Raw genomic sequence first — 14,851 nt, forward strand, 5'->3', positions numbered from 1 at the left:
CCACCCCACACCCGCCCACTCCCAGCATGCTTCCAACTTTCCTGGAGTTCTTAATACCTGAAGACCTCCAAGTCATACCTACCTACCTACACACACACACACACACAGTTTCTTAGGCTGTAGGTGGTCTTGGGATATCAGGGGAAGAGAGACCAGAAGCATTCTATTAGTTAATATCTGAGCTAAGGCCCTGCTGATGGTGCAGTTCCGGTTCAGTCAGAGGGCTCTAGGATGAAATAAGCTTTGGGGTGGCTGCTTCCAAAGTGGGAGGAGGCAGGGGAACAGGTCAAGATCGTTAGGGAAGGACTAAGGTAAGTCAAGAGTTGAGTATTTCAGGCAGGCAGCTCTCAAGGGAACCAGAGACTTAGTCAAGGGGTGAGGGCTTGTCCCAAAACACCTCCCTCAATCCTCAGGGCAAATGAACAAATGTTTGGGTGTCTTCTTATTGCTGCCACTTCCCTCCCTCCCCACCCAGCTCTGCCTGCAAGGTAGCAAGGCCAGAAGCAAGAGGTGAGGAGGTGCGGGATGGGGGAGAGAAGGGGGAAGCAGAGGGAGGCTGCACCCTGGGAACTATTCTTTCAGCACCCTGTCTCCCCTAGTTGGACTAGGAATTTGGGGCCCTCCAGATGACTTAAATCCGAGCCGACCTTGAGGTGGGGTAGGTGGGAGAGGCGCTGGTGACACATTCATTCTAAAGCACCGGATCCTAAGAGGCACGATCCGGTCCTTGCTCCAGGGCGAAGTTGCATTCAGATAAGAGAAGTGGTAAGGGGTAGATTTTTCCGTCGGAAATCGACCCCTCCAGGAATGAGAAACCCAGAAGGCTCGATCCTGTATTTGCCCATGAGAAGACTTCACACTCCGGGCCGGTCTGCTGGTTGTTCAGGAGAAATCGGACCACTTGCTCTGCTCTGATGCTTCAGGAGCCCTCTGCTCCCCCTCCTGCGGACCCACCAGGGTCACCTGGGTTCCATCACACCAGAGGCTGAGCCGGGACAGGAATCCAGCCTCCTGGCTGCAGCAGACAGGAATCTGCATCCCGCCATGTGGTTCCTGCCCCATCCTAATCCCCTGATTTGCTCCCGGTCGGCCTCTCAGCAAACACAGGGCCTGCCAGCGTCTGGGGGCTTGTCACCCTGTTAGCGGATTTGTTCCCAGAGACAGCACAGTTAATTGGCCCTTTATGTGGGGATCAGGGCTATTTGCTCAGGGTTCCCTGAGCGGAGGCTGCGAATCAGCCCATGGGCAAGGCTGCCTCCTAATGCCTGGCATCCTAGGTGTGGAGGCTGGACAAAGTGGGGCCACTCTCTTCCGTTCCCAGACTCTCCTGGGCCAAATCTCCCGGCCCTCTTCTACACCTCACCTCTTCTCCATACCCTTTTGTTCTTGTTTCTCTCTGCTCTTTTCTTCCTTGTACTTCTTTGTATCTCTAGAATACGCTCCCTTTGAATCAGCTCAACTGAATACCAAGAGGGTACAGTACTCACCTGGGGTGTACTGAAGAATAAATACCTCCCAACTGCAGCCTAAGTCCCAGTCCCTCCAGGCAGGGCCCCTGGAACCCTGGAGTTAGTGGAGGGTGGGGCAGAGGGTGGGCAGAAAAAGCCCAGCCTCCATTCCTTTAGGTCAGATGGACAGCCTTGACAGTAGCCTTACACCATTTTTTCCTTTCTTTTCTTTTCTGGCCACCCTTCATGGTACACGGGATCATAGTTCTCTGACCATCAGATTGAACCTCGGCCCCTGCAGTGGGAGCTCAGAGTCTTAACCAGTTGGCCACCAGCCAAGTCTCTGCCCTGTACATTTTCAAGTCCAGCTGTTCCCACAGGCAGTTCTGGAAGGAGTTTGCCTTCTCTCTGTCTCCTCACTGCCTGCGCCCCACCACCTCGCCCGACACACAACCAATACAACTCTGGCTTCTACCTCTTTCTTAGAGAAAGTAGGTAACTCACTGCATCTGTCTCTGTTTCCTAACCTATAGCACATGGGCACTGGGACAGCATCTAAAACACTCCAAAAGTTGGCAAAAAGAAGAGAGAGTGGCCAGAAGCAGAGAAGGTGGGGAGAGCAGAGACTGTGGAGAGAGAGGGTAAGTTTCCTCTGCTGGGTTATGGCATCTGGTGGGAAGAAATGCGTGTCTGGGGCAGGGGTGCGTGGGCGTGGCCATGGGTGTCTATGGAGAGAACAGCTACCCCAGGCCATCTTCCTTGGCCTCGTGCCATCACATGAGGCCAGAGAATGTGGCTGGAGGTTTACAGCAACGGAGCTGGGGGCTGCATGGGAAGCTTCTTGGAGGTTCAAAGCCTGAATGCCAGCTGGTTGTGGATGAGCTGCTGGCATGTAATTGTCCTCAGAGTGCCCTCCTTTCTCACACTGATACTGCCCCTGCCTCCCTCTCCCCAGTACATACACACACACACACACACACACACACACGCCCAGTCCATTTACATCCCCCCAGAGCCTGTAGCCCCCATCTCTCTCTCTGCCTGGATCCCTTCCCGGGGCACTGATACACATTGAGCATATGTGTGTGTTTTGGTTGGGGGAGGGAGGGACAAGGGTTGAACATCTGTCCCCCACCCCTACCAGGCTATGCCTGTGAATGGCCCAGCAGGCTTGCTGGCTTCAGAGCAGTGATGCCAGGGGGGAGTGACCCAGCCGGCAGGGGCCAGAGGGCCAAACAGGAGGGGGGATCAGAGAGCAAAGAACAGGCCCCCGGCTGGAAAGCAGACAGCAGGAGCCTCCCCCCACTAGGAGCTAGGGTCTGTTGGCTCAGCCCCTGGAGCTGCTGAGATAATAGGCCAGGGCCCCCTATCCTAGAGTGCCCCCACCCCCCACCCCCAGGAGGAGCCTGAAGGGAGTTTACTGTGCAACACATACCACCAGGTCCTGAAATCTGGAGGCAACCAGGTAGAAATGTCCACATCCCAGTGCAGGCGAAACAAAGGCTAGGGAGAACAAGAGCTTTCCTGGTTCCTGTTATTAAACTTGGCACAGAGCAAGCACTCCATAAATATTTGGTGACTAAATCCAATAAACAAATATTTGTTTAGTTAGTCCTCATAACAACTGCCCCTTCAGAGTCCACTAACCTTCTCTCTCTGCCTCCCATTCATTCTCATTCTCCTTCTCTCCCCTGGCCCCTTCTCTCTCTCATTTTCCTAGTGCTGGTATAACAGGAAACTACAAACTGGGTGCACTCATGAAACTAAAAGTCACTTCCAACTATTTGCAACCCCATGGACTATAGCCCGCCAGGATTCTCTGTCCATGGGATTCTCCAGGCCAGAATACTGGAGTGGGTAGCCATTCCTTTCTCCAGGGGATCCTGACCTAGGGATTGAACCTGGCTCTCCTGCATTGCAGACAGATTCTTTAGCAGATGTCTGAGCCATCTAGGAAGCCCCAGGTAGACTAATGCTAATGCTAAGTCACTTCAGTCGTGTCTGACTCTGTGCGACCCCATAGACGGCAGCCTACCAGGTTCCCCCGTCCCTGGGATTCTCCAGGCAAGAACACTAGAGTGGGTTGCCATTTCCTTCTCCAATGTATGAAAGTGAAAAGTCAAAGTGAAGTCGCTTGGTCGTGTTCGACTCTTAGCGACCCCATGGACTGCAGCCTACCAGGCTCCTCCATCCATGGGATTTTCCAGGCAAGAGTACTGGAGTGGGGTGCCATTGCAACACAAATTTATTCTCTTTTGCAGGCTGTAAGTCTGAGCTCAAGGGCTGTGCTCTTTCTGAAGGCTCTTAGGAAGATCTTTCTTGTCTCTTCTAGCTCTGATAGTTGCAGGTAGTCGTTGGGATTCTTCAGTTTGCTTATGCATCACTCCAACCCCTTCCTTTTTCTTCACATGACATTCTTCCATGTGTGTGTATATCTAAGGACACCAGTCACTAGATTAGAGCCCAACCCAATCCACTGTGACCTCTTCTTAACCACTGCAAAGTCCTATTTCCAAGTAAGGTCACGTTCTGAAATTTAACCTAATACACCTTCTTTTCTGTTTTTCTTCTAATAGTAACCCACTCCAGTATTCTTGCCTGGGAAATCCCATGGACAGAGGAGCATGGCAGGTTACAGTCCATGGGGTCACAAAGAGTCGGACTCAACTGAGCAACTAACACTTTCACTTTCCCCACTCTATTATTCCTGATACTCTCCCAGGGACCCTATTTTGCTACTTTAAAATATCAGTTCAGTCTCTCAGTCATGTCCAACTCTTTGCAACCCCATGGACTGCCACATGCCAGGCTTCCATGTCCATCACCAACTCCCGGAGCTTGCTCAAACTCATGTCCATACAGTCACTGATGCCATCCAACCATCTCATCCTCTGTCGTCCCCTTCTCCTCCCGCCTTCAATCTTTTCCAGCATTAAGGTCTTTTCAAATGAGTCAGCTCTTCACATCAGGTGGCCAAAGTACCGGAGTTTCAGCTTTAGCGTCAGTTCTTCTAATGAATATTCAGGACTGATTTCCTTCAGAATGGACTGGTTGGATCTCCTTGCAGTCCAAGGGACTCTCAAGAGTCTTCTCCAACACCACAGTTCAAAAGCATCAATTCTTTGGTGCTCAGCTTTCTTTATAGTCCAACTCTCACATCCATACATGACTACTGGAAGAACAATAGCTTTGACTAGATGGACCTTTGTCAGCAAAGTAATGTCTTTGCTTTTTAATATGCTGTCTAGGTTGCTCATAGCTTTTCTTCCAAGGAGCAAGCGTCTTTTAATTTCATGGCTGCATTCACCATCTGCAGTGATTTTGGAGCCTCGAAAAATAAAGTCTCTCATAGTTTCCATCGTTTCCCCATCTATTTGCCATGAAGGGATGGGACCAGATGCCGTGATCTTAGTTTTTTGAATGTTGAGCTTTAAGCCAACTTTTTCACTCTCCTCTTTCACTTTCATCAAGAGGCTCTTTAGTTCTTCTTCTCTTTCTGCCATAAGAGTAGTGTCATCTGCATATCTGAGGTTATTGATATTTCTCCAGGCAATCTTGATTCCAGCTTGTGCTTCATCCAGCCTGGCATTTCGCATGATGTACTCTGCATATAAGGTAAATAAACAGGGTGACAATATACAGCCTTGACATACTCCTTTCTCAATTTGGAACAGTCTGTTTTTCCATGTCCTGTTCTAACTGTTGCTTCTTGACCTGCATACAGATTTCTCAGGAGGCAGGTAAGGTGGTCTGGTATTCCCATCTCTTTCAGAATTTTCCACAGTTTGTTATGGTCCACACAGTCAAAGGCTTTGGCGTAGTCAATAAAGCAGAAGTAGATTTTTTTTCTGGAACTCTCTTTTTCGATGATCCAACAGATGTTGGCAGTTTGATCTCTGGTTCCTCTGGCTTTTCTAAATCCAGCTTGAACATCTGGAAGTTCACAGTTCACATACTGTTGAAGCATGGCTTGGAGAATTTTGAGCATTACTTTGCTAGCGTGTGAGAGGATGAGTGCAATTGTGCGGTAGTTTAAACATTCTTTGGCATTACCTTTCTTTGGGATTGGAAAGAAACCTGACCTTTTCCAGTCCTGTGGCCACTGCTGAGTTTTCCAAATTTGTTGGCATATTGACTGCAGTACTTTCACAGCATCATCTATTAGGATTTGAAATAGCTCAACTGGAATTCCATCACCTCCACTAGCTTTGTTCATAGTGATGTTTCCTAAGGCCCACTTGACTTCGCATTCCAGGATGTCTGGCTCTAGGTGAGTGATCATACCATCATGGTTATCTGGGTCACGAAGATCTTTTTTGTATAGTTCTGTGTATTCTTGCCACCTCTTCTTAATAGCTTCTGCTTCTGTTAGGCCCATACCGTTTCTGTCCTTTATTGTGCCCATCTTTGCATGAGATATTCCCTTGCTATCTCTAATTTTCTTGAAGAGATCTCTAGTCTTCCCCATTCTATTGTTTTCCTCTATTTCTTTGCATTGATCACCGAGGAAGGCTTTCTTATCTTTCCTTGCTATTCTTTGGAACTCTGAATTCAAATGAGTATATGTTTCCTTTTCTCCTTTGCCTTTAGCTTCTCTTCTTTTCTCAGCTATTTGTAAGACCTCCTCAAACAACCATTTTGCCTCTTTGTATCTCTTTTTCTTGGGGATGGCCTTGGTCACTGCCTCCTGTACAATGTCAGGAACCTCTGTCCATAGTTCTTCAGGCACTCTGTCTATCAGATCTAATCCCTTGAATCTATTTGTCACTTCCACTGTATAATCATAAGGGATTTGAATATAGTTTAAAATATTGTTTTATTATTGTAAGCATAATACAAGCTCATGGGGCTACCCAGGTGGCGCAGTGGTAAACAGTCTGTCTGCCGATGCAGGAGATGCAAGAGATGTGAGTTCAACCCTTGGGTCAGGAGGTTCCCCTGGAAAAGAAAATGGCAACCCACTCCAGTATTCTTGTCTGGAGAATCCAACGGACAGAGGAGCTTAGCAGGGTACAGTCCATGGAGCCACAGAGTTGGACACAACTGAGCGACTGAGCACACACACACACAGTACATGCTCATGCAAAAATATTCTAGCAGAATAAAAGAGAATAAGGTGAACAAAGTGCTCACACCATTCTTATCCTTCTTTAGCCTGGGGTAACCACAGATTGCTTCTTGTGTATCCTTCCAGATTTTATTTTACTTTTTAAATATTTATTTCTTTGGCTGTACTGGGTCTTAGATCTCCGATTTTTCTTGCCTCAGGCGGGATCTTTAGCTGCAGCATGCAAACTGTTAGTTGTGGCATGTGGGATCTAGTCCCTTGACCAGGGATTGAACCTGGGCCCCCGGGCATTGAGAATGCGGAGTCTTAGTCACTGGACCATCAGGGAAGTCCCCAGATTTTAAAAAGCATATATATATATATCCTTCTTAAAACATAAATTTGATCATGTTATTTGTTCTGTTTTGCAGCCTGTTAGTTTTAGCTTACCAATATATTTAGGGTATCCTTTCACATCAGTATATATATATATATATATATATATAGTCTCCATATTTTTACTTTAATGACTGCATAATATTGGTCATTGCATAAATTTATCATATGCTTGTAATCAGATCCCTATTTATGGAGATTTGGGTTGTTTCTCAATTTTTGTATAAACAATGTTACAAATAAACAACATTATATATATATATATAAATATATATATTTGCACATATGCGTATCTGTAAGCTAAATTCTTAGAAGTGAAAGTATAGAGGTGACTAACAGCTAACAATAGCTAATGTTTACTGAGTGGTTCTCTTCATTCATCTGTCTAGCAGATGTTCTTGCATGCATGCTAAGTCACTTCTGTTGTTTCCAACTCTGTGTGACCCTATGCATTATAGCCTGCCAGGTTCCTCTGTCCATGGGATTCTCCAGGAAACAATACTGGAGTGCGTTGCCATGCTCTCCTCCAGGGAATCTTCCCGACCCAAGGATCGGACCCGCGTATCTTGCTTGGCAGGCATTTTCTTTACTGCTGAGTCACCATGGAAGCCCCCTTTCTAACCCCCTTATATCCCCCTCCTTAAGTGCTGATCCTGAGCATGCTCGTCCAGTGAGTCTCTGCGCGATTTCACCAGCTCTGTGCCTCCTGCCCATCTCCATGGCCACTGCCTTAGTCCAGATTCTCACCATCTTTCACTACTGCAAAGTAACTCTGTGTGTTCAGTCTCCTACTGGGAATCCATCACCTGCACTGCTGCTTCGGGGAGTTGTCATATATTTGTTCAACCCCCATTGAGTAAGCAACTGCCAAGTGCCAGATACTGAGCTATGTGCTTATCTCTGATGTTTAAATCTGATCGTGTCAGTCGTCTACTTAAAAATTATAATCCCTAGAGGAAGTGGCAACGAGTGTTGCCATGGTTCAGATAATGTCTGCTGTTCCTGGTCTTCTCTGTTACCCCTCCCCTCACTCCATACCTCTGCCATCTACATCCCACCACCAAGCAGCCTTTTTCCTTTCACGGGTGGTGCTCTCTCTATTGCTGTGCCTTAGCTCTCGCCATTCTCCATTTCCTCTTCCTGAAATGCCCTCTCCCCTCTGTTCTTCGCTGGCAGGACTCCTTTCAGCTGGCAATCCAGCTTCTATCACCTAAAATTAGTAAAGCCCTCCGTGACTCTCCCAGACCACTTGGTTTATTCCCCTACTGTCTAACTGAACATGTGATGTTTTAATTATTTGCTGACGTAACTATCTTCCCCCTGAACTCCAACATCCTCTTCGAGAGGTGGAGCTACATCTTACTCATCCTTGAACCCTGGGTGCCTAACATACGGTGTAGCGTGGCATTTACTGTGAACTTACAATTGCCAGGTCTGTTCTAGGTGCTTTATTCGTATAACTCTCCTATTAACTCAATAAATAGGTGCTGTTGTTACCCTCATTTTACAGACAGGGAGACATAGGCACTGATTCAGTTAAGTAACTTGCCTGAAGTTACTTAGGTGGCTACTAAATGGAGGATCCAGAATTTAAACTCAGGCTGTTCCTACACCTGTGTGATTGGTACACCACCTCTCTGCGAAAGACCTGCGTCTGAGTATAGCAAAGGAGGACTCCCCTGCTCCCCACCCCCACGTGCTCATGTATAATTCATAATTCTAGTAACAGAATGACCTCTACAATCACGTCGCTAAGTATAATCCACTAAGGCTTCCAGATCTTTTCTGCCGTTCTGTTTTTAGTTCTGAAATCCCTTAGTCCCCGGTATCTATCAGTCTCAAACGTGCTGTTCTTTGAGTTTGTGCATTTCTATAATTCCTGGAACTTTTGCAGCTTCAGGGAGGTCAGAAATGGACTATGTTCTTTATCATATCTGTCTTAATGTCCCAGTCTCAACGTTTCTCTGTCTCTCTCTCTGCCTCTCCCTATCCTGCTGTCCCTGTGGGTGTGTGTGTGTCTACGTGAGCATAAAATGCACAAAGAAAGAGACCAATTAAGATCTTCAGATCCCCTGCCTCCAAGAGAGGGTGTCTTGCTTTTCAATTAAAGAGGACTATTCCCTGGCCTCTAATGATTTACATTCAGAGGGAAATGCTTTTGTGTTAAATACATGAGAAAGGCTTTCCACTTTATATCACTGGGTCTTTAGTCTCTGTGTTTCTTGGGTTGCTACCTGTGTTCACAGATTTCTTTGTATTTATTGTGAATAACAGACTGATTTCCAGTGTGTTCGGGGGTCCCTCTTCCCTGGACTCCTACCTGCCACTGCTCTCCATTGATTTTTGGTTTCCTATGCCAGAAGAGCCTCTGTTTCACCAACATATCCTGAAGCTCAATTCCTTGGAATGAAGATGACTCCAAGATCTCTCTCGGCTTCCATGGTAAAGCCATGGTAAAGCGGGCGTCACTGTGACGTCATTCCCCATGTACACATGCAGAGAAGTCGCCATTCTGACAAGTCAGGGGACTCTAGTCTTCCTTTTCTATGTCCCTCTCCTTTACCACGGCTTTTCTTCCATATCTCTCTCTCCTTCCATCTTCCCTCCCCCGTATCCTGCTGCTTTTTTTTTTTTTTCTTTAGCCATGGACTTTATTGTTTGAATATTTGCAATTATTATTCTATACACAAATGTTAATTTCTTACAAAACTCTGTATTCCATATTGCTAGGTCACTTCACTCTTCATTTTATGTCACATTTCCATCAATAACTATTTCCCCAAATCACCATCTGCCTGATTGTGTGTTGTTGTTGTTCAGTTGCTAAGTTGTGTACGACTCTGCGATGCCAGACACTAGTCCACCAGGCTTATCTGTCCATGAGATTTTCCAGGCAAGAATACTGGAGTTGCCTGTTTATTTTTAAAGCCTTACCTCCTAGTCCTGATTGCAAGGCTTATAAATATTCAATATTTCCTAGAAGCAGTCTCTGAATGATATTTCACTACTCAGTGTCGTTAACCCATCCAATCAGAAATGGAGCTAGACTTTCCTCAGGGTCGCTTCCCTCCACCCCCTTGAGCCTGCACGACCAGCATGGGGGCCTTATTTTCCTCTCCAAGGTCTTCATCATAAAGGGACAACCCACTGTGACTTTGGAGCCCTTTATGGATTCCAACCTTGACAGGCACTGAGACCCACATCTCTAAATGTGAGAATTTCCAAATAGTCTCTCACCTCAATAAGATGGTTCACTTATTCCAGAGCAATAATCCTGGCATTTAAGGAGGAGAAGGAAAGATATGTCTGGAGTTATAATCCAGGTAGAAAAACTGTAAGCCCTGAGCCTGGTGCACAGAAGACATTCAGTAAATATTTCAGTTGTGTTGAGTGATTTCTATGCATATGAAAAAAATGGAAAGAAAATTAAACCAAACTATAAGCAATGGTTTGTTGGGAACGAGGGAACATATGCAATTTTTCATCTTTCTTTCATTTAAAAATATTTTGTTAATAATAGAAAATATGAAATTGTCATTTTAAAGTTATTTTTTATATAATTTTATTTATTTACTTATTTTTATCTTTGGCTGTGCCGAGTCTTACTCGCTGCACAGGCTTTTCTCTCGTTATAGCAAGCAGGAGCTACTCTCTAGTTGCGGTGCTCCGGCTTCTCGTTGCGGTAGCTTCTCTAGTTGCAGAGCCTGGGCTATAGTAGCTGCAACATGTGGGCTTGGTAGTTTGGGCTTGCTGGCTTAGTTGCTCCAAGGCATACGGGATCTTCCCAGATCAGGGATTGAACTTGTGTCTCCTACATTGGCAGGCAGATTCTTTACCACTGAGCCATCAGGACAGCCCTGAAATTGTCATTTAAAAAAATCTTTATTTTTTGGTCACACCCATGCAGCATGTGGGATCTTAGTTCCCTGATCAGGGATCAAACCTGTGGCCCTGCCTTAAGAGTGTGGAGTCTTAACCACTGGAACCACCAGAGAAGTCCCATAAAATTGTCATTTAAAAAAAAAAAAAAAAATTGTCATTTTAAAGGGTTTAGTGCCCAAACCCAGGCAGCAGCCAATCTCTTCTTACCTGCACTGGTTTGGAGAAAGGCTCAGCAAACCCACAGCTCTTTCTATTGGAGGGAAGAGAGATGTGGGAACAGGAAGCAAGTACAGGGCATCAGAGAACGGTAGGTCCCTTTGCAAAGATCCTCCCTAAACCTTTCTGCTCATCCAGGCATGGCTTGAATCCTTCCAGCAACAGGGAGCTCAAAACCTGATGGGAGGGGTTTCCCTGGTGGTCCAGTGGTTAAGAATCTGCCTTGTAACGCAAGGGACACCCGTTCAATTCCTGGCCTGGGAAGATCTCAAATGCTGCAGAGCAACTGAGCCTCTGTGCCACACCCAATGAGCCTGCGCTCTGAAGCCTGCGAGTGTCAACTACAGAGCCCATGCACCACAACTCCTGAGGCCGGCACGCACTGGAGCCTGTGCTCCGCTGCAGAAGCCACTGCAGTGAGAAGCCCATGCACCACAACTAGAGAAAGCCTGCAAGCAGCAATGAAGACCCAGCACAGCCCGAAACAAATGAAATATTTAAAAACACACACACACACACCTGATGGGATGCCAAGGCCAAGACAGACGGCTCCAACAGAGCGAAGGGCTCTGGTCTGTAGACGCCTGCCTCATCTCTGGGGCTGTGCTCTAGCTCAGCCTCTAACTAAAGAATTGATTGGGAAGTGGGTAGGAAGAGAAATCAAGTGAGGTGAAAGTCGCTCAGTCGTCTCCGACTCTTTGCGACCTCATGGACTATACAGTCCTTGGAATTCTCCAGGCCAGAATACTGGAGTGGGTAGCCTTTCCCTTCTCCAGGACATCTTCCTGACCCAAGGATCGAACCTAGGTGTCCCACATTGCAGGCGGATTCTTGACCAGCTGAGCCACAAGGGCAGCCCAGGATAAGAAGAGAGGTAGAACTGAAAAACAGAGATTTAAGGAACTAAGGAAAAGAAAATACCTCGATGAGATGCCAATATTAGCTGAGTCAAGCTCATCTTTTAACACTGTCTTGAGCCGTCTTTGCCCAGGACCCACACGAGGACTTATGTTGGCAGAGGTTGGGGATGGGGTGGGCAGCAATGACTCTTGCCAGTGTCCAAAAAAACAGCTTTTCAGCACAGCTTAGAGGGAGACGGAAGCGAGGAATATTCCATAGGGCTATTTCAGAAGGCCAGGGCAGCTGTCAGAGGAAGCTGCAAAAGTGTGTGTGTGTGTGTGTGTGTGTGTGTGAGGGGGAGGGTCGGTGTGGGGACAGGGCTCATGTGTTTGGGGCTCTATTAACTAACTCCCTCCCATCCATCACAGCCCCCCTCCCAGGCTGCTGCAGCCCTGGCAGCTGGGTTACCCCGGGGAGGCTGGGCTGAGGGTCCCTAAAGGGAGCCAAGCTTCAGGCAGAGCAGCGGAGACACATGTGTGCCTGGTCAGGTTGGGGCTGGCGCCTCATTGAGAAGGGGGCTCTCCAAGCTGGGCTTCATTAGGGCAGTGGCACTAATAGGGGAGGGGGTGCAGGGGGCTGGGCTGACAGCCAATTACTTGCTCGTCTGCATTATGGATTAACCCATCTGGGTCTGGGAGATTGGCTCTGAAAGGGGCACAAAAGGGGGGGCGTGACCACAATCACACACCAAATTATCCAGTCTGAGCGCAATTGTCCACCAACAAACGGGGCCTCAGGATGGGTGACCCCCTTGGGTTCTCTCCATCCCCCACCCTGAGCCCCAGAGGAAGAGTCGGAGATAAACTGCCGGCTGGTTAAAAGGCAGGATCTGGCATGAGGAGGAACAAGGATGCCCTTCCTGAGAAGGAGGGGATTTAGGGGAGACAGGCCGGGTTTGAGGTTAAGCCAGAGAAGTCAGAAGCCAAACAAAAGTTCTCCCAACAGACTTGATCATTTCAGTCCTCTACTTCAGAGGCAAAGGATGACGTAAGGAACTTGCCCATCTGAAATACCAGACAGAATCAGAGAGCAGAGGGCCTTAACCAAGTCTAGGGGAAAAGATAGAGGGACTCTCAGAGTCGGGGGGTCTCCATCTCACCCATCATCCTTTCTGAGGCTAATTGATTCCAGACATGAATAAGGGGCTCTCAGATGGGGTCTTGGAGGACCCCTGCCCTGCTCTGGCATCTCTGATGCTCTCCCAGTGGGAGTGCCCTGCACCCTCCCCCATACCTCCTTCTCTAGGAATAAGCCCACCATGCAGGGTAATGGAGGGAAAGATAGGAGGGGGTGGCAGGCAGGGGGGCTCTCTACTCTGGCTAATCCCCTCATTACCATCTCATAATCAGAACCACGCTTTCAATGTAAATGGGGATGTTAAATATTGGTTTCTCTAGACACAAGCTCCTTTGGAAAAAATTATTGATGCTCCTTCTTTTGCCAGCGCTGGCTGGCTCCCACAGTGAGGGGGGTGGTGGTGGCAGCGAGTGTTAGTGAGGGCTGAGGGCTTCAGAGTCTGGTCGGTGGGGAAGGTGAAGGTGTCTGATGAGCAGGGGTGGAATGATTTGGTTTTGGTTGATCTGGGCAGCCTCCATTTTCCTGATTTGGCAGAAGAAACTCACCAGGAGGAAACTGGCTCATTTTGAATTCATCAAGACTTTGTTGGGGCTGATTGGCTGCTGGTCTCCAATCACTCTCAACTGGAGATCAATATGGAGTTGTAGATCCCAAAGTCAGATTACTGAGGGAACAGGGGTGTAGTCATTGGCCAGTTTAGGCACCTTGCCCTTTGCCCATTGCTAGAAACCCCTGGAACACTCCTGGGCAGTGACCTGGACTCCCCTTCCAGCCAGTTCTAGATACAAAGCACAACGTAAAGCAACAATGACTTTTCACATGCAAAGGTTCATGCTTGTCCCCTAACAAGCAGTCCTGTGAAACAGCTATGGCTGTCATCATCCCAACTGGCAGATGAAACTCGGGGTCATCAAGTGACTCACCGAGGCCCACATGGCTGCTCAGTGACAGATTCACACTGAAACATGGTTCTTCCAGGTCCAAACTCAGCCCCATCCCCTTGTGCCATGCTCTAGCCTTTAAAATCAAGACAACTACTCCTGTGCCATTTGTGAGGACACAGAGAGCATTTGGTGTGTCTGCAGTCTGACCATAGAGGTATGAGCACTGGGAGGTGGGTATGGGGGCTCTGGGCTTCCCAGGTGGCTCAATGATAAAGAATTTGCCTGCCCGTGCAGGAGATGCAGGAGACGGGTGTTCTATCCCTGGGTCGAGAAGATCCCCTGGAGAAGGAAATGGTAACCCACTCTAGTATTCACCCACCTGGAGAATTCCATGGACAGAGGAGCCTGGTGGGCTCTTTGCAGAGTCTAACACGACTGAGTGACTGGGCATGCACGCACTCATGGGGGCTCTGCCACTGCAGTTAGGACACCAAGCTGCAGACTGTTGGCAAGGCCATACACCCCCTGTTCTCTCTCTGGTCGGGGGCCCCATCCCTCATGGATTTGTCTCTCGCCTGGGTCCAAAACTAAGTGTGAAAAGAATAATGACAACAACAGGGGCTTCTTCTCCCATTTGCTTAGCATTTTACAGTTCGCAGATCTTTTCCACATGTTTTGTGCTTAGACCCTCACATCCACCCTCAAACTAGCACCAGTGTTTGATGCGAAGGACCTGGGCTCCGTAATCACATGGTACGTTCACTTCCCAGCAGCACTTAGTAGCTGGGTGGCCTTGGGCAAGTCACCTCAGGTTTCCCGCCCCCACTGTCCTTCTCTGTGGAATAAAGATGGTAAGAATAGACCTGCCTCCTAGCGTTTGGGGAGCAATAAGATTATATATGCCATGTGCTTCACCACCTGCTTGACTGAGCTGCTAACTGGTTTCTTCCCACCTAAAGCAGCAGGAATGCACCTTCAGCTACTTCTTCCTCTCTCACAAC

Source organism: Bos indicus x Bos taurus, chromosome 29 (assembly GCF_003369695.1).
Source record: "Bos indicus x Bos taurus breed Angus x Brahman F1 hybrid chromosome 29, Bos_hybrid_MaternalHap_v2.0, whole genome shotgun sequence".
Classification (NCBI taxonomy): domain Eukaryota; kingdom Metazoa; phylum Chordata; class Mammalia; order Artiodactyla; family Bovidae; genus Bos; species Bos indicus x Bos taurus.